Below are 25,224 nucleotides of genomic sequence, written 5' to 3'. Positions count from 1 at the left end.
ATTGGTTAGTACCCAAATGAGTCACATACCTAAATTTTCGTATTCCCCTATAACCCTGGGCCAAACAAAAATAGAAAAATAATCCTAAGTGTCAACCCTAACTTTCAACCCTAACTTTCAACCCTAACTTTCAACCCTAACTTTCAACCCTAACTCTTCTCTGATTGGTTAGTACCCAAATGAGTCACATACCTAAATTTTCGTATTCCCCTATAACCCTGGGCCAAACAAAAATAGAAAAATAATCCTAAGTGTCAACCCTAACTTTCAACCCTAACTTTCAACCCTAACTTTCAACCCTAACTTTCAACCCTAACTCTTCTCTGATTGGTTAGTACCCAAATGAGTCACATACCTAAATTTTCGTATTCCCCTATAACCCTAACCCTAACCCTAACCCTAACCCTAACCCTAACCCTAACCCTAACCCTAACCCTAACCCTAACCCTAACCCTAACCCTAACCCTAACCCTAACCCTAACCCTAACCCAAATAGAAAAATAATCCTAAGTGTCAACCCTAACTTTCAACCCTAACTTTCAACCCTAACTTTCAACCCTAACTCTTCTCTGATTGGTTAGTACCCAAATGAGTCACATACCTAAATTTTCGTATTCCCCTATAACCCTGGGCCAAACAAAAATAGAAAAATAATCCTAAGTGTCAACCCTAACTTTCAACCCTAACTTTCAACCCTAACTTTCAACCCTAACTTTCAACCCTAACTCTTCTCTGATTGGTTAGTACCCAAATGAGTCACATACCTAAATTTTCGTATTCCCCTATAACCCTGGGCCAAACAAAAATAGAAAAATAATCCTAAGTGTCAACCCTAACTTTCAACCCTAACTTTCAACCCTTACTTTCAACCCTAACTTTCAACCCTAACTTTCAACCCTAACTCTTCTCTGATTGGTTAGTACCCAAATGAGTCACATACCTAAATTTTCGTATTCCCCTATAACCCTAACCCTAACCCTAACCCTAACCCTAACCCTAACTTTCAACCCTAACTTTCAACCCTAACTTTCAACCCTAACTCTTCTCTGATTGGTTAGTACCCAAATGAGTCACATACCTACATTTTCGTATTCCCCTATAACCCTGGGCCAAACAAATATAGAAAAATAATCCTAACTTTCAACCCTAACTTTCAACCCTAACTTTCAACCCTAACTTTCAACCCTAACTCTTCTCTGATTGGTTAGTACCCAAATGAGTCACATACCTAAATTTTCGTATTCCCCTATAACCCTGGGCCAAACAAAAATAGAAAAATAATCCTAAGTGTCAACCCTAACTTTCAACCCTAACTTTCAACCCTAACTTTCAACCCTAACTTTTCTCTGATTGGTTAGTACCCAAATGAGTCACATACCTAAATTTTCGTATTCCCCTATAACCCTGGGCCAAACAAAAATAGAAAAATAATCCTAAGTGTCAACCCTAACTTTCAACCCTAACTTTCAACCCTAACTTTCAACCCTAACTCTTCTCTGATTGGTTAGTACCCAAATGAGTCACATACCTAAATTTTCGTATTCCCCTATAACCCTAACCCTAACCCTAACCCTAACCCTAACTTTCAACCCTAACTTTCAACCCTAACTTTCAACCCTAACTTTCAACCCTAACTTTCAACCCTAACTCTTCTCTGATTGGTTAGTACCCAAATGAGTCACATACCTAAATTTTCGTATTCCCCTATAACCCTAACCCTAACCCTAACCCTAACCCTAACTCTAACCCTAACCCTAACCCTAACCCTAACCCTAACTTTCAACCCTAACTCTTCTCTGATTGGTTAGTACCCAAATGAGTCACATACCTAAATTTTCGTATTCCCCTATAACCCTGGGCCAAACAAAAATAGAAAAATAATCCTAAGTGTCAACCCTAACTTTCAACCCTAACTTTCAACCCTAACTTTCAACCCTAACTTTCAACCCTAACTCTTCTCTGATTGGTTAGTACCCAAATGAGTCACATACCTAAATTTTCGTATTCCCCTATAACCCTGGGCCAAACAAAAATAGAAAAATAATCCTAAGTGTCAACCCTAACTTTCAACCCTAACTTTCAACCCTAAATCTTCTCTGATTGGTTAGTACCCAAATGAGTCACATACCTAAATTTTCGTATTCCCCTATAACCCTAACCCTAACCCTAACCCTAACCCTAACCCAAATGAGTCACATACCTAAATTTTCGTATTCCCCTATAACCCTGGGCCAAATAAAAATAGAAAAATAATCCTAACTTTCAACCCTAACTTTCAACCCTAACTTTCAACCCTAACTTTCAACCCTAACTTTCAACCCTAACTCTTCTCTGATTGGTTAGTACCCAAATGAGTCACATACCTAAATTTTCGTATTCCCCTATAACCCTAACCCTAACCCTAACCCTAACCCTAATAATCCTAAGTGTCAACCCTAACTTTCAACCCTAACTTTCAACCCTAACTTTCAACCCTAACTTTCAACCCTAACTCTTCTCTGATTGGTTAGTACCCAAATGAGTCACATACCTAAATTTTCGTATTCCCCTATAACCCTGGGCCAAACAAAAATAGAAAAATAATCCTAAGTGTCAACCCTAACTTTCAACCCTAACTTTCAACCCTAACTTTCAACCCTAACTCTTCTCTGATTGGTTAGTACCCAAATGAGTCACATACCTAAATTTTCGTATTCCCCTATAACCCTGGGCCAAACAAAAATAGAAAAATAATCCTAAGTGTCAACCCTAACTTTCAACCCTAACTTTCAACCCTAACTCTTCTCTGATTGGTTAGTACCCAAATGAGTCACATACCTAAATTTTCGTATTCCCCTATAACCCTGGGCCAAACAAAAATAGAAAAATAATCCTAACTTTCAACCCTAACTTTCAACCCTAACTTTCAACCCTAACTTTCAACCCTAACTTTCAACCCTAACTCTTCTCTGATTGGTTAGTACCCAAATGAGTCACATACCTAAATTTCCGTATTCCCCTATAACCCTAACCCTAACCCTAACCCTAACCCTAACTTTCAACCCTAACTTTCAACCCTAACTTTCAACCCTAACTTTCAACCCTAACTTTCAACCCTAACTCTTCTCTGATTGGTTAGTACCCAAATGAGTCACATACCTAAATTTTCGTATTCCCCTATAACCCTAACCCTAACCCTAACCCTAACTCTAACCCTAACCCTAACCCTAACCCTAACCCTAACCCTAACTTTCAACCCTAACTCTTCTCTGATTGGTTAGTACCCAAATGAGTCACATACCTAAATTTTCGTATTCCCCTATAACCCTGGGCCAAACAAAAATAGAAAAATAATCCTAAGTGTCAACCCTAACTTTCAACCCTAACTTTCAACCCTAACTTTCAACCCTAACTTTCAACCCTAACTCTTCTCTGATTGGTTAGTACCCAAATGAGTCACATACCTAAATTTTCGTATTCCCCTATAACCCTAACCCTAACCCTAACTTTCAACCCTAACTTTCAACCCTAACTTTCAACCCTAACTTTCAACCCTAACTTTCAACCCTAACTCTTCTCTGATTGGTTAGTACCCAAATGAGTCACATACCTAAATTTTCGTATTCCCCTATAACCCTAACCCTAACCCTAACTCTAACCCTAACCCTAACCCTAACCCTAACCCTAACCCTAACTTTCAACCCTAACTCTTCTCTGATTGGTTAGTACCCAAATGAGTCACATACCTAAATTTTCGTATTCCCCTATAACCCTGGGCCAAACAAAAATAGAAAAATAATCCTAAGTGTCAACCCTAACTTTCAACCCTAACTTTCAACCCTAACTTTCAACCCTAACTTTCAACCCTAACTCTTCTCTGATTGGTTAGTACCCAAATGAGTCACATACCTAAATTTTCGTATTCCCCTATAACCCTGGGCCAAACAAAAATAGAAAAATAATCCTAAGTGTCAACCCTAACTTTCAACCCTAACTTTCAACCCTAAATCTTCTCTGATTGGTTAGTACCCAAATGAGTCACATACCTAAATTTTCGTATTCCCCTATAACCCTAACCCTAACCCTAACCCTAACCCTAACCCAAATGAGTCACATACCTAAATTTTCGTATTCCCCTATAACCCTGGGCCAAATAAAAATAGAAAAATAATCCTAACTTTCAACCCTAACTTTCAACCCTAACTTTCAACCCTAACTTTCAACCCTAACTTTCAACCCTAACTCTTCTCTGATTGGTTAGTACCCAAATGAGTCACATACCTAAATTTTCGTATTCCCCTATAACCCTAACCCTAACCCTAATAATCCTAAGTGTCAACCCTAACTTTCAACCCTAACTTTCAACCCTAACTTTCAACCCTAACTCTTCTCTGATTGGTTAGTACCCAAATGAGTCACATACCTAAATTTTCGTATTCCCCTATAACCCTGGGCCAAACAAAAATAGAAAAATAATCCTAAGTGTCAACCCTAACTTTCAACCCTAACTTTCAACCCTAACTTTCAACCCTAACTCTTCTCTGATTGGTTAGTACCCAAATGAGTCACATACCTAAATTTTCGTATTCCCCTATAACCCTGGGCCAAACAAAAATAGAAAAATAATCCTAAGTGTCAACCCTAACTTTCAACCCTAACTTTCAACCCTAACTCTTCTCTGATTGGTTAGTACCCAAATGAGTCACATACCTAAATTTTCGTATTCCCCTATAACCCTGGGCCAAACAAAAATAGAAAAATAATCCTAACTTTCAACCCTAACTTTCAACCCTAACTTTCAACCCTAACTTTCAACCCTAACTTTCAACCCTAACTCTTCTCTGATTGGTTAGTACCCAAATGAGTCACATACCTAAATTTTCGTATTCCCCTATAACCCTGGGCCAAACAAAAATAGAAAAATAATCCTAAGTGTCAACCCTAACTTTCAACCCTAACTTTCAACCCCAACTTTCAACCCTAACTTTCAACCCTAACTCTTCTCTGATTGGTTAGTACCCAAATGAGTCACATACCTAAATTTTCGTATTCCCCTATAACCCTGGGCCAAACAAAAATAGAAAAATAATCCTAAGTGTCAACCCTAACTTTCAACCCTAACTTTCAACCCTAACTTTCAACCCTAACTTTCAACCCTAACTCTTCTCTGATTGGTTAGTACCCAAATGAGTCACATTCCTAAATTTTCGTATTCCCCTATAACCCTAACCCTAACCCTAACGTTTATCTCTATGGCAATGAACAGACCCGCTTATTGCCCCCCGGTCCGACCCCCCAGAGATGGACTCCAACTGGACAAGCACAGTCTCACCAAGTATGTGGAGGGCACTGATCGGATTGACATGTTTCTAAGGAACTTTGAAATGCAGTGCCGGCGGTACGGGGTGCTTCCCCAGCATAGGGTTGCACGCCTGGACCCGCTACTCTCCAGCTTGGCTAAACAGACTTTGATGGCGCTTACAGAGGAGTTTGCTGATGACTATGACCACCTGAAAGAACTTTTGCTGTTTCAGCATGGTTTTACCCCTGAAGCTTACCGGGGTAAGTTCCGGCTGGAGGAGAGGCACCCTCAGGAGACCTATGTCACTTATGTGACCCGCATGGCTTTGTATGGGTTACACTGGGTGGAGGGCTCTGAGGCCAAGACTTACCAACGCCTGCTGGACCTCATCTTTCAGGAGCAGCTCATGCAGCAGTGCCCGCCGGCGGTGAGGGCTTTTGTGTATGATAAAAAGCCCAAGACCTACACCGAGGCGGCGAGGATGGCAGATGACTATGTGGTCAGCCGGTCCCAGATGACCGCCAAGGTACCAGCCAAAGCGGTAACCCCACCGGCGCCGGCCAAGAAAGCTGTGAGTACCCCCCAGTGGACCCAAAAGCCGCCTGCGGGCAGCGGGTCACAGAAAGCGGGAGAGCTCCGGCATGAGCGCCGGTGCTACAATTGCAACAGCACTGGTCACATCAGACCAGATTGCCCGGAACCCCTGCGTTCCAACGGACCTTATCGAGGGCAACGCACCCCAGCTGCAAAGCCGGTAGCCCGCGTGCGGGTGGCTTCCACCAAAGAACCAGGACCGGTCATGGAAACAACTCCCAGCGAGACGTCCCATGTCACCCCTACCCCGGTTTCTTCAGTGCCTACAGCCAGGAGCGGAGGACATCACAGCGCAGACCTGCAGCAGACGGACGGCAGGAGCAAGCATCTCACCCCGGTCACAGTCGGTGACCGGCAAGCAGTTGGCTTACTTGATTCAGGAGCTGCAGTGACCCTGGTCCGACCTGATATGGTCCGGCCAGAGGAATTGATCCCAGGCCCTGGGATACAGATCACTGTGGCTGACGGAGAGCCACGTTTCCTGCAGGTGGCCCGCATTTTTTTGGATTGGGGGGTGGGCAAGGGTGTGCGGGAGGTGGGGGTTTTACCAGGTTTGGATGCTGAAATTCTTTTGGGCAATGACCTGGGACCGATGACCTGCACCTACGACCGTGTGCCCCAGCCCGCTGCAGTGGCGGCGGTTACCCGGAGCCAGACCGCGGCAATGTCGGCGGTGGCCACCCCAGTCCCCCAGCCTTTGGGACCAACGTTAGCGGAGGGCACAGAGGAGCCCAGGGAGGTAAGCCAGGATCAGTTGCAACCACAGGCTGACTTACTGTTCCCCCTTACCGTGTCCCCTTCCCCTGACAATGACATGACTGGGGGGGGGCAGATTTAGGAGCCCAGTTTAGGGAGGCAGTGAAGGCAGACCCTACCCTGGCCGGCGTGAGACTTCAGGCGTCCGAATCTCAGGCAGGGGAGGGCACTGAGCGCTGCCTATGGCATAAGGGACTCCTATACAGAGAAGAAGGGAACCCGAGAATAGAGAAGGGATTGACCGGTAAGCGACAGCTAGTAGTACCCCAGGGGTACCGACAGCAATTGTTATGGGTAGCTCACTCTATTCCGTTAGCGGGACATCAGGGGGTCACCAGAACGCGAGCCCGGTTATTGCAGCGTTATTTCTGGCCGGGGGCATCCAGGGATGCGGCTGATTTCTGCCGCTCCTGTGATGCCTGCCAGCGAGTAGGTAAGGCGGGCGACCGTGTGAAGGCACCCCTGAGACCCCTACCGATAATAGGGGAACCCTTCCAGAAGGTAGCGATGGACCTGATAGGACCCCTCATGATTCCTAGCAGGTCAGGGAAGTGCTACATCCTCACGGTGGTGGATTTTGCCACCCGGTACCCTGAGGCGGTAGCGCTGGGCACCATAAGTGCCAAGACAGTGGCAGCAGCTTTGCTGAACATTTTTGCTAGGGTAGGTTTCCCTAGTGAGATCCTAACTGATCAGGGGTCGCAGTTCATGAGTGAACTGTTACATTGTCTCTGGGATGCCTGCGGTGTACAGCACCAGCGCACTACCCCTTACCATCCCCAAACAAACGGATTATGTGAGAGGTTTAATGGTACCCTGAAGCAGATGCTTCGGACCTTTATAGAGGCGGAGGGGAAAGACTGGGAGATTCACCTGCAGCACTTGCTGTTTGCATACCGAGAGGTACCGCAAGAATCTACAGGCTTCTCCCCCTTCGAGCTACTATATGGCCGCAGGGTACGTGGACCTCTGGACCTCTTCCGTGAGGGATGGGAGGGGAAGACTACTGCTACTGATGCTTCAGTGATCCAGTATGTAGTAGATCTCAGAGACCGGTTAGAGATGCTTATGGGGGTGGCCCAGGACCACCTCAGGGCTGCTCAGACCAAGCAGAAGCAATGGTATGACCAGCAGGCCGTAGCAGAGAATTCATCCCAGGACAGCAGGTGCTTGTTCTCAAACCCACTCGGGAGAACAAGCTGATGGCTGCCTGGTCGGGACCGTACCCGGTTATCCGAAAGGTGAATGAGTGCAACTATGTTGTACAGGTAGCGCCTGAGAGGCACAAGACATATCACATTAATATGTTAAAGGAATACAGAGCACCGAGTATGGGAGCAGTAATGGCCATTTGTAGCCCACTGCTGGAGGATCCGGCGAGCAATGCTCTGCCTGATCTCCTAGGGGAGGCAAAGCAAGGAAACACTGTTGAGCAGGTAGAGATCGGGGCACAGTTGAGTGCTAGGCAGAAGGGAGAAGCCAGGGACATGCTAGCTCAGTATAGCGCCCTCTTCACTGACATGCCAGGGACCACACATCTCACCAAACACCCAGTACACACAGGGGACCTGCAGCCTCTGCATAAGCACGCTTATAGAGTGTCAGCAGAGGTCAAGACAAGTATGGAGAGAGAGATTGAGGAGATGCTGACCCTAGGGGTAATTACTCCGTCCCAGAGCCCTTGGGCAAGTCCAGTAGTCCTAGTGCCTAAGAAGGACAAAACCACCCGGTTTTGTGTGTACTACCGGTTGCTCAATGCTGGGACGGTGTCAGATGCTTACCCCATGCCCCGCATGGATGAGTTACTAGATGAACTCGCGGGGGCAAAGTATCTGACCACCATGGATCTGAGCAAAGGCTACTGGCAGATTCCCCTGACCCTGGAGGCTAGGGAGAAGTCAGCATTCTTCACTCCAAGTGGCCTCTATGAGTTTTTGGTGATGCCATTTGGGATGAAGAATGCCCCGGCTACCTTCCAACGCCTGGTCAATAGGTTACTGGAAGGGATGCAGAGCTATGCCAGGGCTTACTTAGATGACATTGCTGTCTTTAGTAATTCCTGGGAATCCCACATAGGACATGTAGCTGCGGTGCTGGATAGAATCAGGGAGGCTGGGCTTACCTTAAAACCCACTAAGTGTATGGTAGGTATGGCAGAAGTCCTGTACTTAGGGCACAGGGTGGGTGGAGGGCATTTCAAGCCAGAGCCAGCCAAGGTAGAAGCCATAGTTCAGTGGCCTGTTCCAAAAACCAAGAAACAGGTCATGGCCTTTTTGGGCACCGCAGGGTACTACAGGAAATTTGTCCCACAGTACAGCGCCGTGGCCAAACCCCTGACTGATCTGACTAAGAAGCAACTGCCTGTGCTTATTACCTGGTCTCCTGCTGTGAAACTGCTTTCCAGGCACTGAAAGCTGCGCTTGCTGAGGCCCCCATCCTGGCTGCCCCAGATTATACCAAGCATTTTCTTATTCAGACTGATGCCTCAGACTTTGGTGTGGGGGCTGTGTTGAGCCAGGTGGGGGACGACGGCAAAGAGCACCCTGTGGTGTATCTCAGTCGCAAACTGCTCCCCAGGGAGGTGGCATATGCCACCATTGAAAAGGAGTGCTTGGCCATTGTGTGGGCACTCAAAAAGCTCCAGCCCTATGTCTATGGGAGGGCTTTCACGGTCATTACCGACCACAATCCCCTGAGCTGGCTACAGAGGGTATCAGGGGAAAATGCCAAACTGCTGAGATGGAGCTTGGCTTTGCAAGAATTTGAATTCACCATTCAGCACAAAAAGGGTAGTGAAAACAGCAATGCTGATGGACTTTCACGCCAGGACTATCCCTCTGAGACTGAATTCATTAATGGTGCCAGCAGTGCCCCACTCCCCGTCAGGGCCAGTGGGCCACAGGACACGCATTAAGAAGGGGAGGTGTAGAGGGAGAGAGGGGGTGGCCCGGTATTAAAGGGGTTGCACCCCATTTGGCCACCCCTGACCGCACCAGGGAGACAAGGGGTTAACTGGGCTGAGGTCCAGAAATGTGATGTAACCCTTGTTATGACATGTAAATGTATTTTCCCCTGTTCCATTGTAATGTCTGGTTACTCAGTGTTTGCATCACACACACACTAGAATCCATCCGGGAGCACAAGGGTTAATAATTCTTTAATGATTATAGCTCTTTGTGTAAGTTTCCCGCCTTTTCGGGCACCATTTTGCAGGTCCCCATTGGCCGCCATTAGGGCTCAATGCATTTCAATAGGAATTTGTGCTGTTTTCGTCCTGTTTCCTGTAGTGACCAGCAGGTGGCGTCCGAGAGGGAGAGCGGCGGTTTCCCATTGAAAGTCAATGGGCTCATTGACTTCAATGGAGATGCCTCGAGGTAACCTAGTTGGCTGCCGTCCAGACCGCAAACCGCAAAGCGGATACAATGTCCTTCAAAAGAGCTAAAATCACTGGGTCAAGTTCAACGTCAATTAGCGGGGAAATAAACTGTTTTAGGGCACCTAGGGATAAAATTCTTTTTGCCCCTAGTTCCTAAGCGTCCCCCCACTCGACCACCACCGGGTCCCCGAATCCTGGACCCCCGATAAGGGTCGAACCAGATAGAGCGGGTCGCGCCATAGGATTTGCCGGCGGCGGCAGAAACGGCTCAGAAAAATGACTAAGTGAGAAATGCTGAATTTTAGGAATCCATATCTCCGGTTCCGGAGGGTTCAGCGGATCAGGGTTTGGGGTATCTGTAGCCACTGCTCCGGCATCGCTGCAGAACCATCCTTGACCCGCTTGGACCAACCCGACGGAGTATGGACCCCCTTGAAGTTCGGGACTTTTCCCATAAACTTCAATGGCAGAAAACCCCCATTGACTTCAATGGCGGCGATTTACCATTGAAAGTCTATGGCGGAGCTGCCCGTTGTTTTCAATGGGGATTTAGTGAAAAGCTGAGATTTCTTTTTCAATGGAGATTTTTGTATTAAAATGATTTAATGTGCATTGGTGTAACTTCGGTTTCTTAGGTCGTAGCAAGTCGCTTTTTGGACCATATGGTGTCCCAGTTCTGGCAATGCGAACTGGGAAGTTTGGACCTGCTAAACCTAACGGAACCGGATATTTTAATACGTTTATGTTTTATGCTTAATAGTGTATCTTAAGGTATGGACAAAGACCCAGAAGAGATTCTTTTGGGCCATAAGGTAGCAGATGGCCCTGGGGACGCCGCTATGTCTAGGATTTAAGTGCTGTTCAAAGAGTTTTATCACCCTCACTGTTTATCCGAAGCCCAAACCAGGGCAGGTCTTAAGTGTTCCAGTTAACACCTTTCAACAAAGGTTTTCCTGCCAGAACTCCAAATGGTAGACTGTCTGGCATTCCTGACGTAAATGTGGGGCTTCAGAAATGAGACCCCCAGAGTTCTACTGCGCATGTGCCAACTAGCAGGGGGGCATGGGTCAGAATGCTTTCCCACGTTAGTGAGTGGCTGGAGGTAATTGTAAACCAATCCCCTGTGCTTAAGGTTAAGAATAGAAGGAGAATGGTTTATAAACTGCTGTCCACCCATATATCCTTTGTCTTCGTTTGCTGATATGGTTACCTGATATCACCTGAATGATTTCCTCACTGCTGAAAGAAATGCTACATCATACTTCTCATTCCCCAACCCTTAAGTAAGTGTACTTCTTGTTCGTTACTGTATTATCTGTTGTGTTCACCTATATTCTAAGGAATAAATACAATTTATTATATCTTAAGCCTCGTTCAGTTCAAACCCAATTATTTTTGTGTAATATTAATAAGCCTGTGGAAGCTATCGTCACAAGGAGGTATTATAGTGTGTATTGTGGGGAGAATTAGTGTGTGTGTGTTGTTTGGGAGTGATATTCGGGAGGATTGTGTGTGCAGAAGGAAGAATGAGTGAGGGGGGAGTAAGGGAGCAGGATTGAATGAGAGGGGGTCATTGAGTGATAGCGGGGAGGGGAGGGAAGAGTGAGGAGAGTGGGTGTAGGAGGGAGCAGTGCAAGAGACCGTCGGGGGCAGAATACATGGTGAGAAGGGAGGCTGCCTAGAAGCATAAAAATCTACTTCACCACTGTTCTGTACTCTCTTCAATACTCTGTGTTACAGATCTCTCTGGCAAGAAATGGGGTCCAATGGCAAAGACTGCTCTAAATAAGATAGTATAAATGAACACAGAGAGAAATTCCAAAGAGTAACCCAAGAAAATACAAGTGAAATCTAATCGTAAGGTAATTAGTCCCATTAAGTGAAATACATAAAGGAATAGTCCATAAAAAAGCACAAAGGAAAAAAATAGGAGTACTTTATTGTGATGTTACATTTCAGAGAATATAAAATTATAGGAAAACAATTCCACTTTGTTCAGAAAACCAGAAAGTCTTGGTCCCAGGTGGACTGAATTTTTATTGCAAATAAGTTCCTTAATACACAAGTAAAGAATATAGTTACTTATTCTATTCTCTACTGTAAGACGTGCCACATTGCCCAATATTTGGGTACAGTGCCCAGATTGTGACCATGCACTACAGAGGTGAGATTCCCCCAACTCCAATTTGCTACACACTCCAAGAGAGATTATTGTGATCAGAGGTGGAATGAGAGGGGTGAGAAGGGTCGCTGCCCAGGGAGTAGCCTGACAGGGGGTACAGAAATCTCTTTTGGTGCATATATTGCGGAGCTGCATTGATTGACTTGTCAATCAGCTCTGCTGCCTATCCCATTGACATCATGATCCGGCACTGTGATCAGCTGCAGCGCTGACCCAGGTGTGTTAGTGCAGCACTTTACAGGGAGGGAACAGAGGTTGTGGATGACAGATGCTGGGGATAGGCCATGAGTACGGGCCAGAGTAAGGTGGAGACTTTCTGTACTCTGCATACAGGACACTGCATGCATGACAGTGTCTGTGTGTGTGTGTGTGTGTGTATTCCAAGTGTCAGTGTGCATAAGTAAGTGTGCTCTGTAAGTATGCCTGTGTGGCAGGTATAGGGGGGTGGTTCAGCTGGAGGAACTTATCCAGGCACAAAAGCACATAGATGCCCCAGATTATACCACCCCAAATGCTGATAATATCCTGCTGCACTTTACAGAAGATGATGCAGATGTCAGTGGGTGGTGGGTTCATTAAATCCATCCATCATATCATAGCCACACTGTGCATATGATGTACTGAATCAATCACAGGAAGACATCTCCATGGTAGGGGTAGAAGTTAACAGAATATGTCCAGCACTGTGGTGTGTAGCCCATAAATAATAATTGTGCACATTACAGAACATACTTGCAACTGCAAGATCATTTTGCTGCTTGTAGTGTTTGCTCTTGTCCTGTGCAGTGTTGTCGTAGATCCGTCTCTTCAGTGTTCACTGCAATAAAAGTAAGACATTGCATTAATATTACAGAAGTTTGGGAGCTGAAATCCCACTATGCTGCAGACATTTTCCCTTTGCATAAGATTCTTGTGATTATATCTCAATGATGATCAATAACAACTACATCATAACACAGCCGCTCAATACAAAATATGTATTTGCTATCAATGGTCATGGAGGCCAAACGTCACACAATGTACAGATATACTGCTGCGGCCGAGTTTATTCGAGCATTTGCCCGTTCTTGGCCGCAGCAGTAACCTGGCGCGCGCCGGAGGGTGCCGGGCGCACGCCGAAGCAGCGGAGGAGCGCCCTCCGATCGGGGCTTTCTCCCTTCCGCTGCCGGGTCCGTCGGGTCCCCCGGAACCCCCTGCCGCTGTCCCCCACATCGCGGGACACCAGTGCTCCCTCGGGGAGCCCTGGACGCGCGTGCAGGGGGCGCAGGCACCCGATGACGCGTGACCGTGCATCGGTGATGCGCGGCACGCTGAGGGAGTGCGGCTAGCACGCCGGGGCATCCCCCGGCTTGCGGTGCTAGCCGTGCTTCAATAAAACGTGTCGGTAGTGTAGCAAGGATTATTTCTTCCTCTGGTGCATTATGATGGGATGTGTTGTAAGATTCTGCATTATTAGCATCACTGAATCTTTTGGAAACTGAGTAATATTCTATGTTTTAATGCAATATTATGGATGATCAGCCGGTAAAATAAAGCTTACTGTATCTGTAGCCATGCTCTACCCATGATGTGCTGAATCAATGACTGCAGAGTGATTCAGAGTGGTAAACATGACTGGAACTCATCTCTGAATAGAGGACAGAACAGCAGTGCAGAGTAGGAGGTGAATGTATCTCAAATGGAAGACTTAGTAGCTGTGTGGGGAGTAGACAGTACAGACTGATCAAATAAATAGTTAAAGGAGTATCTTCAACATTACTTGGCTTTGTTATCAACATTGAAGTTTCTCTTGTTTTTTCTGTTCTTTAAATCACTACTACTGATGCCATGTGTAACCTGTACTGAGAGATATACTCTACTGGCCTAGATGAAACCATATGATGCAAACAGGATTCATCCCACTCCAGATTCATATGATTGCACCACTTCAACCTTTAATAAAACACATAGAACTACAGCAGTGCGCTACTGCACATGTTCTTGTTATGAATGGTAGTAGATGTGGTCCTTGGGTCAATACTTCATACAGCAGCCACACTCTACTCATGATGTATTGAATCAACAAAAACCTGCATGGTACAGATCACAGGAAGGGTAGAGTAGAGGGGAATATGTCCAATGCGAAACCCTTAGCAGCTGGATTGTGTGGAGTCAACAAAACGACAAATACTAAATGAGAAATATACACATTGCTTATCTGTCTCTGTGTAGTCATTTTCCTCCTCTTCAACTGTCTTTCAAAATTTCTCTTCTGACAGAAAAGAAACACATGGCTTCAATATTCACTGTTCTTCCCTCCTGAAATAAAAGTTAAGCATTGCATGGTTATGATCATACATACAATGAACCTTGCGCCAAACCATGTGATCCAAAGTAAATCCACCTCCCTCCCATAGCTGTGTTCCTTCTAGAGCTTCTACCACACAAGTCATTAATGTTCGTGACACTGTACTGCAGTCACAGTCTGCACACAAAGTACTGAATCAATTACATCACACTGAAAAGGCAGTCTACATGATGCAATAGTTAACCATAATAACTCTGTCATGCAAATGACAGGAAAACCTATATGTATATCATTAGGGGAGAGGGGAAAAATAATTAAAAAATAAGTGCGACAAATAAAAACAGATTATAGGAAAGTAAATCCTTGCCCTGGGAACTTTACAATCTAATAGAAATGTTAGAAGACTTAAAGAGAGGCAGCAGTTGGGGGAAGAAGTGCAGTAGATGACAATGCTTGTCCTTAATGGTGGGTACAATTAGTAGAAAGCACATCTTGGGAACAATAGTTGTTAGCAGTGACTGTGGGTGTGGGACAGTAGCCACGAGTCAAAGTTTTTTAAATGTTTGATTTAAGTCGTGAATTTTAAGATTGGTCTTACATGTGGGTGGAAGAGGTTATGTTGGCATATACTGAGTGTGAGGAAGTTTCACATGTACGGTGCAGTGATGGAAAATGGTTTCAGGCAAGTGAGAGAACAGTAGAGGTGAAAGAAGTTTACAGGAGACAGTTATGGTTATAGTGCAAGAGACAAGCAAGGGCATAACGAGAGATCAAAGATGATATGCAAGAAGGAGCAGATTAATGGAGAGCCTTAACAAAAAGGTAAGGAGGAGAACTTTGTAGGTGATACAAAAACTTGATGGGATGCCAGGACAGGGATTTAAGGAGATGAGCAGAGACTGTTGTGGGAGAAAGTGAGATAATTCAAGCAGCAGAGTTTTGCATAGGAGAAAGTTGTGAAGCATGGAGGCCTGTTAGTAGTATGTTAAAATAACCTATAGGATAACAGTATACATTGGAGTTTTAGCAGTAGGTTGAGAGGGGAAAGGGAAGATCTTGGCAATATTACAGAGAAAGAGGCAACACATTTTACCCATAGCCGTGCATGTGAATGGAGATGGAATTGAAGAGCCAAATGTTACTCCTATGCAACATGTTTGATGACAAGATAGATGGTAGTACTGTTTACTGTGATGGAGAAAGGGGATAATATGAGCCCAGTGTTAGACATTAAGTTTAAGGCAGTGGAGTGCCATCCATGAGCATATAGCCAGGAGACAACCCAAGAGTAGGGACTGGATTGCAGGAGTGAGAACAGGGGTGGATAGATTTGTGTGTGTATCATCCGCATAGAGATTATATCTAAGGCCAAAAGCATTGATGAAGTCACCAAATGATAGTATGTAGAGAGAAAGAGAGATCTCAGAACAGAGCCCTGATGTATACCCACAGACAGATCAATAGAAGACGAAGACATGTTAGCAACAGAGATGGAGAATGTGTGACAGGAAAGTTATGATGAAAACCAGGATAGAACTTTGTTACTGATACCAAGAGAGAGTTTAGAATATGAAGGAGGAGAGTGATTGAGAGCATCAAACGCAGCCGATAGATCAAGTAGGATTAGTAGGGAAAAACCTTGGGAATTAGCTTTAAGCAGTCTGTAGAACGTGCTGTACGAAAGGCAGGTTGTAAAGGATCCAGGAGGGCATGTGATTTAAGAATGTTGACACTAGCAATTAGAAGGCAAACAGCATGAGGGATACAGAGCGGTAGTTAGTAAGGCACATAGGGTGTAGTTTGTTTCTGACAAAAGGGTGACCGCTACAGGCTTAAAGTAAGAGGGCAAAAATCCAGAGAATAGGGAGAAATTGAAGATGTGGGTGAGAGTGGGGACTAAGAGATGCAGTAAGGTGTGAGGGGATACGATCTAGAGGGCATGTGGTAGAGGGAGAATAGAAGATGATTAGCTTCCAGCTCTGTAAGAGAAGAAAAGGAGTCAAGTGCAGAAGGAGATTTGGGTAGAAGGAGAGAAGGGGGAAGGGACAGAAGGAATCTCCTTTTGGGTGGCATCCACCTTGCCTCTGAAGTAGTCAAATGCTTGAGGAGAAGTGAAGGAAGAATGGCAAGTGGGAGGAGAAGGTCAGTGGAGGGAGTCAAATACAGAGAAAAAAAACAGCGTAAATTAAATTTGAGTGTTGATGAGTGTGGAAAAAAGTAGTGTATTTAGCCCTAGAGAGCAGCTTTATACAGGACAGGAGACATTTTTACTGTAGAAAAATCAAACAAAGTGTGAGATTTCCTCCGTAGGTATTAAGAACAGCGAGTGGAAGTGTGATGAGTGTGTTTGGGAATTTAGCCAAAGGTGTGGGTTAGAGGGATGAGTGTGTCAGAGCCTATAGGGGGCATATAGATAGGAGGATAGCATTGTAAGAGTTAATAAGATTGTTAGTTTAAGCAGAAAGAAAGAGAGAGAAGAGAGAAGAGAGGTTAGAGTAGATGTCAGAGGAGAGTTTAATTAAGCAGAGGCAAATCAGTGGGACAGGTAAGATGCGGTGAGGGGAATGACTGATTGTGACTGATGAGAGCAGAAGAGGTTATGTACAACTAGAGCCTTGTTAGTAAGAGTGGACATTCCAGAGGGCACAGGAGAAGGGAAGAGAAAAGTAAGGAAAGGAATGTGGATTACATTAGATAGGTTAACACTCTTAGTAGGGAGGCCTGATGTGTATATGAGCCGGTCCAAGATTATAAGAGATATCCCCCAACATCAGCGAGCATAGAAGGAGACACAGAGATAGGTGTAGAGAGAGACAGAGATAGGGATATGTAGAGAGAGAAGGGCGTCAAGAGAATGAGACAGATAGGCGTAGAGAGAGGAGACAGAGAGAGGGGGCTTTGAGAGGGGGGCGTAGAGAATGAGGGAAGGTGGAAGAGAATAGGATGTGCAGGAGTGCATTTCATTGAGCAGTGCAGAAATAGCTGCAATAGAGGTCTGTACAAATGGTGCTTTGTGTAGACACATGCAAAGGTAGGGGAAGGAAAGTGTATAGAACATGTGGATAAAAGCAGGAGTGTGGAAGTTAGAGAAATTAGAAAAGTTTTACAGAGGAGTGAGGAAACAGTAAACAGAAAGAACAAGAGAGAGGTTACATTGGGATGACGTGCTGTGGTAGAGAGAAATGCTAGGAGAGAGCCTCCAGATATTAGAGGACATGAATTGAGAGAGCAAATGTATAAATCAAAACCGGAGGGGGAGGTATAGCACGAAAGCTTGCACAGCAGTTGATGAAGATTATAGTCTTAAAGTTGCGTGTACCTGTCAGGGCACTCAAGAAGGTCAATGCTCACAAGTGCAGAGTTCATGAAGAAATGCTGAATCCAGTTCCCCTCCAATTTAATTTTAATATAACTTTTTCATTCTTCATTACTGCAAAAAGCAAACAAAACAAAACCACATTGCATTACTATTTTCAAAATGGATTGAATGACATATTCAACAGTAACTGTGTGATGCCAATATTGCCTTCTCACTTGTAGGCCAGTACGGTCAGGTACCCAGTACTGATAAAACAATAAGTGCCCGTACTAAGTACCAATATGAATTATAAGGAAATGTAAAATCTCCAGGTCTCTCTCCATCTCTGCAACAGATATATGGATAAGCCCATATTAAGGCATCACGTGACCGGAGCCGTCACTGACTGGGTATACGCAAAGATGCAGGGAGATGCAAAGAAAGGGAGGGAGAGAGACAGGGAGAAGATGGGAAACGGAGGGAGGCACGGATGGCAGGCCTCTCTCTTTCACTGGTGCATGCAAGGAGCTGGTCCCAACATCCACAAAGTGTGTGTGTATTATTGGTTGTGTTTTATGGTGGTAGGAGGATAGTGTGTATATTGTGTGTGTGTGTGTGGGAGTATTATATTGTGTGTAGGGTATTATAGTGTGTATATTATGTTGAGGTGCAGAGGAGAGTGTTAGATTGGGTATCTTGTGTTAGGGGGTATTGTGTATATTGTGTTTAAGACTATAATATTATTGGGGAGATTATTATTGAGGAGGTATTAAAGTGTGTATTGTGGGGAGTATTAGTGTATGTATTATTTGTGGGTGACAGATGCTGTGGGTAGGCCAAGAGTACGGGCCAGACTAAGGTGGAGACTTTCTGTACTCTGCATACAGGACTCTACATGCACTGCAGAGGTGAAATTCCCCCAACTCCAATTTGCTACACTCTCCAAGAGAGAATATTGTGATCAGAGGTGGAAGATGAGCAGGGTCACTGCCCAGGGAGTAGCCTGTCAGGGGGCATGGAAATCTCTTTTGGTGCGTATGTTGCCACGTGGCATTGATTGACCGGTCAATTAGCACTGCTTCCTATCACAGTGACATGATCCGGTGCTGTGATCGGTTGCAGCGCTGACCAAGGTGTGTTAGTGCAGCAATTTACAGGGAGGGAACAGAGGTTGTGGGTGACAGATGCTGGGGGTAGGCCAAGAGTACGGGCCAGAGCAAGGTGGAGATATTCTGTACTCTGCATGCCCATCCTGCATGCCCAGGACTCTGCATGCATGCCAGTGGCTGTGGGGTGTGTGTGTGTAGGTATGCCAAGTGTCAGTGTGCATAAGTAAGTGTGCTGTGTGTGTAAGTAAGTTTGCCTGTGTGGCAGGAGGTGTAGGGGGGTGGGGGGCGGGGGGCGGTTCAGCTGGAGGACTTTACCCAGCACAAAAGCACATAGATGCCTCTGATTATATCACCCCAAATGCTGATAATATCCTGCTGTAGATGCACTTTACAGAAGATGATACAGATGTCATCAGTGTTTGGTGGGTTCATTAAATCAATCCATCATATAATAGCCACACTGTGCATATGATGTACTGAATCAGTAACACCAATCACAGGAAGACATCTCCATGGTAGGGGTAGTGTTGAAGTTAACAAAATATGTCCAGCACTGTGGTGTGGAGCCCATACATAATAATTGTGCACATTACCAGAACAACATATTGTCAACTGCATGATCATTTTGCTGCTTGTAGTGTATACTCTTGTCCTGTGCAGTGTTGTAGTAGATCCGTCTCTTCGGTGTTCACTGCAATAAAAGTAAGACATTGCATTAATATTACAGAAGTTTGGGGGCTGAAATCCCACTATGCTAATGACAGTTTCCCTTTGCATAAGATTCTTGTGATTATATCTCAATGATGATCAATAACAACTACATCATAACACAGCTGCTCTATACAGAATATGTATTTGCCATCAATGGTCATGGAGGCAATATGTCACACAATGTACATATATAGCAAGGATTATTTCTTCCTCTGGTGTATTATGATGGGAGGGTGAGATTCTGCATTATCAGCATCAGTAAATCTGTAGGAAACTGAGTGATATTCTATTTTTTAATGCAATATTAGGGTAAAATAAAGCTTGCTGTATCTATAGCCATGCTCTACCCATGATGTGCTGAATCAATGACTGCAGAGCGATTTAGAGTGGTAAACATGACTTGAACTCATCTCTGAATAGAGGGTAGCACAGTAGTGCAGAGTAGAAGGTGAATGTATCTCAAATGGAAACCCTTAGCAGCTGTGTGGGGAGTAGACAGTACAGACTGACCAAGTAAATAGTAAAAAGTAGTAACTTCAACATTACTTGGTTTTGTTCTCCACTCCTGTTTTTCTGTTCTTTAAATCACTAATACTGATGCCATATGTAACCTGTACTGAGAGTTATATACTCTACTGGCCTAGATCAAATTAAATGATGCAAACAGGATCCCTCCCACTCAAGATTCATATGATTGCACCACCTCAACCTTTCATAGCAATAACATAGAACTGCAGCAGTGCGCTACTGCACATGTTCTTGTTATGAATGGTAGTAGATGTGGTCCTTGGGTCAGTACTTCATACTGTAGCCACACTCTATTCATGATGTATTGAATCAACAAAAATCTGCATGGTACAGATCACAGGAAGGGGTGGAGTAGAGGTGAATATGTCCAATGCGAAACCCTTAGCAGCCGGATTTTTTTGAGTCAATAAAACGACAAATACTAAATGAGAAATATACACATTGCTTATCTGTCTCTGTGTAGTCATTTTCCTCCTCTTCAACTGTCCTTCAATTTTCTATTTTGCAAGAAAATGAACACATGGCTTCAATATTCACTTCTGTTCTGCAGTCTTTCCTCTTGAAATAAAAAAGTTAAGCATTGCATTATTATTATTATAATTATTATTGACGATACATACAATGAACCTTGCTCCAAACCATGTGATACAAAGCAAATCCACCTCCCTCCCACAGCTGTGCTCCTTCTAGAGCTTCTACCACACAAGTTATTCATGTCAGTGAAACTGTACTGCAGTCCCGGTCTGCACACAATCTACTGAATCAATGACATCACACTGTGTCACACAATGTCATGCTAACGACAGGAAACAATCTTTGTATATATCTTTGTATATATAATAATAATAATGATAATAATAATAAAAAAAATAAGACAGGACAGACACTCCTACATTGCAATCAATAGAAAATAACTGGGACAGGCACTTCAAGGATGCATACGGTCCCGGATAAACTGTAGCTACCTATACACGTGTGCCTTGTCTCTAGACTCTGCATATATCTCTATTTATATACCACCCATTGTGTACTCAGCGCTTTACAAGAGAGACCAAAAAGTACAGGAAATTATTATACAATAAGTTCAACAAACAAAAACAGACAATAGGAAAGTAAATCCCTGTCCTGGGTAGTTTACAATCTAAGAGAAATGTAAGGAGACTTACAGAGAGACAAGAGGTGGGGGAACAAGTGCAGTAGATGACAATGCTTGTCCTTAATGGTGGGTACTTGTAGTATAAAGCACTTCTTGGGAACAATAGTTAGTGACTGAATGAGTGACAGTAGCAACGAGTAAAAGCTATTGAAATGCTTCATTTAAGTTGTGAATTTTAAGGTTGATCTTAAATGTGGGTGGAAGAGGGTATGTTGGCATATACTGAGTGTGTGTGAGTTTCACAGGTAAATTGATGGGAAAGGGTTTCAGGCAAGAGAGCGAGTGCGCAGTAGAGGTGTAAGAAGTATAATGGAGACAGTTATTAGTAGAGCTTAGGAGACGAGGAAGGGCATAACGAGACCAAAGATGATATGTAGGAAGGAGCAGATGAATAGAGAATAGTGTTGGACTGGGTCCTCAACTATAAAAAAATGGGTAACGGGTACCCGGCCAAAATGAAAGGTTCTACCCGGTCGGGTACACGGTTTGGCACTTACCTTCCGGGTGGCGGTGACATCTAGGATCAGCAGCAGTCCTGTGACGGTGGCAGCATCTGTGGTGTCTTCAGCCGGCGGGGGAGCTGCAGGCTCACAGACACAGCTTACCTGCTTCGGTGCTGTGGAAGTGATTCCTGCAGCTCCCCCCGCCAGGTGAAGACACCTCTGATGCTGCCAACATCAGAGGACTGCTGCTGCTGATCCTAGATGTCTTAGGAAAGGTAAGTATAAAAGATTATTTCCAGCTGCCCTGACATTACCCGACGCCGGGTATTACCCGGCCAAGTCCACTTCTCAGTGGCCGGTTTCGAGTAATGTCCGGGTAGCTGGAAATGTGTCGGGTAACGCCGGGTACTCGGTACACCACTAATAGAGAACCTTAACAAAAAGGTAAGGAGGAGAACTTTGTAGGTGATCTGAAACTTGATGGGAAGCAAGGAGAGGGATTTAAGGAGGAGGAGGAGATGAGCAGATACTGTTGTGGGAGAAAGGGAAATTATTCAAGCAGCAGAGTTTTGGATAGATTGCAAATGAGAAAGTTGTGAAGCAGGGAGCCCTGTTAGCAGTATGTTAACCCATACGATAAGGGCATGCATTGGCGTTTTAGCAGTAGATTGACAGAGAAAAGGGCAAATCTTGGAAATATTACAGAGAAAGAATCGACAAACTTTAGCCAGTGTCGTGAATGAAGATGGAAAGGGAAGAGTCAAATGTTACTCCTAGGCAATGTGCTTTCATGACAGGATGATGGTAGTACTGTTTACTGCGATGGAGAAAGGTGATATTAGGCCAGATTTAGGGGGAAATATGAGGAGCTCAGTTTTAGACATTAGGTTTAAGGCAGAAGAGTGTCATCCATGGAGGATATAGCCAGGAGGCGACCCGAAACTAGGAACTAAATGGCAGGAGTGACGGTAGGGTGGATAGGTGTGTGTATCATCTGCATAGAGATGATATCAAGGGCCAAAATAGTTGATAAGGTCAACTAGTGATAGTATGTAGTGAGAGAGGTCCCAGAACAGAGTCCTGAGGTATACCAACAGACAAAACAACAGGAGACAAAGACACGTTAGCAACAGAGATGGAGAATGTGTGATGGAGAAGTATGATGAAAACCAGGATATAAGTTTGCTGCGGATACGAAGAAAGAGTTTAGAATATGAATGAGAAGAGTGATTGACAGTATCAAAAGCAGAAGAGAGATCAAGCAGGATTAGTAAGTAAAATGGACCTTGGGAATTTTCTTTATGTACATAATTGGTTACATTGGGAAAGGCAGATTGTGAAGGGCCCAGAGGAGCATGTGATTTAAGAATGTTGATCAAACGGGAGATCACAAGACGTTCTAGCAATTAGGAGGCAAATGGTAGGACGGATACAGGGCGATAGTTAGAAATTCACACAAGGTCAAGGTTATTTTTGAGAATAGGGGTGACCACTGCATGCTTAAAAGGAAGAGTTGAAAGAGCCAAAGGATATGGAGGAATTGAAGATGTGGGTGAGAGTGAGAATATAGGATTGAGAGGGCATGTGGTAGAGGGAGAAGAGAAGATCAGGTTCCAGCTTTGTGACAGGAGAAAAGGAGTCAAGAGTGCAATGAGATCTAGATAGAAAAAGAGAGAGGGGGAAGGGAGAGAACGAATCTACTTGTGGATGGCATCCACCTTGCCTCAAGTGAGCAAAGGCTTGAGGAGAAATAAAGGATGGATGTTAAGTGGGAGGAGAAAGTCAGTGGTGGGACTCAAATACATAGAAGACAGTGTGAATGAAATTGGAGTGTTGATGAGTGAGGAAAAAGTAGTGTTTGACCTTAAAAAAAGGAGCAGAGTTTTACAGAACAGGACAAAGGTTTAGTGTAGAAAATCAGACTGTGAGATTTCCTCCATAGGTGTTAAGAGCAGCAGTGTGATGTGATGAAGTGTGATGAGAGCGTGCTTGTGAATTAAACCAATGCATGGTTTAGGCTGCGTCTATAGTAAGCACACAACAGAAGGCAAAGTTAGCGCATGCCTGTCGCTCCAGCAATCCCCGCACTGAGGTCCGAGGCGACGGGGAGGCCCTGCATCGCTCGCACGCACTGTGGATGACCAAGCGTGTGCCCATGATAATCACGGCCTTAGAGGGATGAGTGTGTCAGAGCCTAGAAGGGGCATATAGATGATGGAGGAGGAGGGAGGAGGAGATGATAGCATTGTAAGAGTTAACAAGATAGTTAGTTTAAGCAGAAAGTGAGGAGAGGTTAGAGATAAGGGTAGATGTCAGAGGAGAGAGTTCAATTAAGCTGAGGTATCGAGTAGGACAGGGGTGAGGGGAATGAGAAGTGGTGGCTGATGAGAGCAGAAGAGGTCATGTACAAATAGACCATGTTAGTCGTAGAGCAGACATTCCAGAGGGCACGTGAGAAGGGAAGAGTAAAGTGAGACAAGGAATGTGGATTACATTAGATGGGTTAATACGCTTAGCAGGGAGGTGGAGAGAGAGTCAAGAGGCAGAGGGTGGTGTAGGGGTAGAGGAAGAGATGTTGCATGTACCTTGTCAGAACATTAAAGAACGTCAATTCACACTGGTGCAGAGTTGATGATGAAATGCTGAATCCAGTTCACGTCCAATTCAATTTTAACAGAACTTTTTCATTCTTCATTACTGCAAAAAAAAAGTAAAAAACAATGCATTACTATTTTCAAAATGGATTGAATTCCCCCACCAATGACTATGTGTTACCAATATATCCCTCTCAGTCCCACTGCAGCACATACTGTACCAGTGTGAAAGTAAGAAGGTACACAGTACCGGTAAAACAATACGTGCCGGTACTATGCACCATATGAATTATAAGGGGATGTAAATCTCCCAGTCTCTCTCCATATCCGCAACAGAGCGGGCTCCGGTCAGTGGCATGGATGCCCATATATGGGTATGCTCATATTTGGGCATCCCATGTCACTGACCGGAGCCGGCTCTGAGTATAGGGATATATGCGGAGACGCAGAGGTGCAAGGAAATGGGAGGAGGCACGGTGAGAAACAGGGAGAGACCACAGGAAGATAGAGGGCAACAACTTCCACAAGGTACTTGTATGGGTATAATTGTTTGTATTTTGTGCAGAGGGGGTAATTTCAGATAAAATACAATTCTCCACCCTCTACGAAACAATTCCACTTTGTTCAGTAAGCCAGAAAGTCTTGGTCCCATGTGGACTGAATTTAATGCAAATAAGGTCCTTAATACACAAGTAAAGAATAAAGTTACTTATTCTCTACTGTAAGAAGTGCCACATTGCCCACTATTTGGGTCCTGTGCCCAGATTGTGACCATGCATGGCAGAGGTGAGATTCCCCCAACTCCAATTTGCTACACTCTCCAAGAGAGATAATTGTGATCAGAGGTGGAACTAGGGGAGGGTGTGAGCAGGGTCACTGCCCAGGGAGTAACCTGACTGGGGGCACGGA

General features: G+C 44.6%; 2 long non-coding RNA genes across 2 annotated transcripts in view; both read right to left on the bottom strand.

The window, feature by feature from the left end:
* Positions 1-12,044: 12,044 nt before the first annotated feature.
* Positions 12,045-25,224, bottom strand: part of LOC142485431 (uncharacterized) — a 30,543-nt gene continuing 17,363 nt past the window's right edge. The window contains exon 11 of the long non-coding RNA XR_012798474.1: positions 12,045-13,006. This is a non-coding gene — a long non-coding RNA (uncharacterized LOC142485431). The remainder of the gene's footprint in view (positions 13,007-25,224) is intronic.
* LOC142485432 (uncharacterized) lies at positions 13,032-24,482 on the bottom strand. The gene is made up of 4 exons (XR_012798475.1): positions 24,307-24,482; positions 19,477-20,680; positions 17,796-17,906; positions 13,032-14,487 (listed from the first exon to the last, which is right to left on the bottom strand). It is a non-coding gene; the product is annotated as an uncharacterized LOC142485432 (long non-coding RNA).

This window comes from Ascaphus truei, unplaced genomic scaffold, assembly GCF_040206685.1.
Source record: "Ascaphus truei isolate aAscTru1 unplaced genomic scaffold, aAscTru1.hap1 HAP1_SCAFFOLD_603, whole genome shotgun sequence".
NCBI lineage: Eukaryota > Metazoa > Chordata > Amphibia > Anura > Ascaphidae > Ascaphus > Ascaphus truei.
Note: the sequence above shows the minus strand (reverse complement) of the source record. Positions and strands in the feature narration are given on the sequence as shown.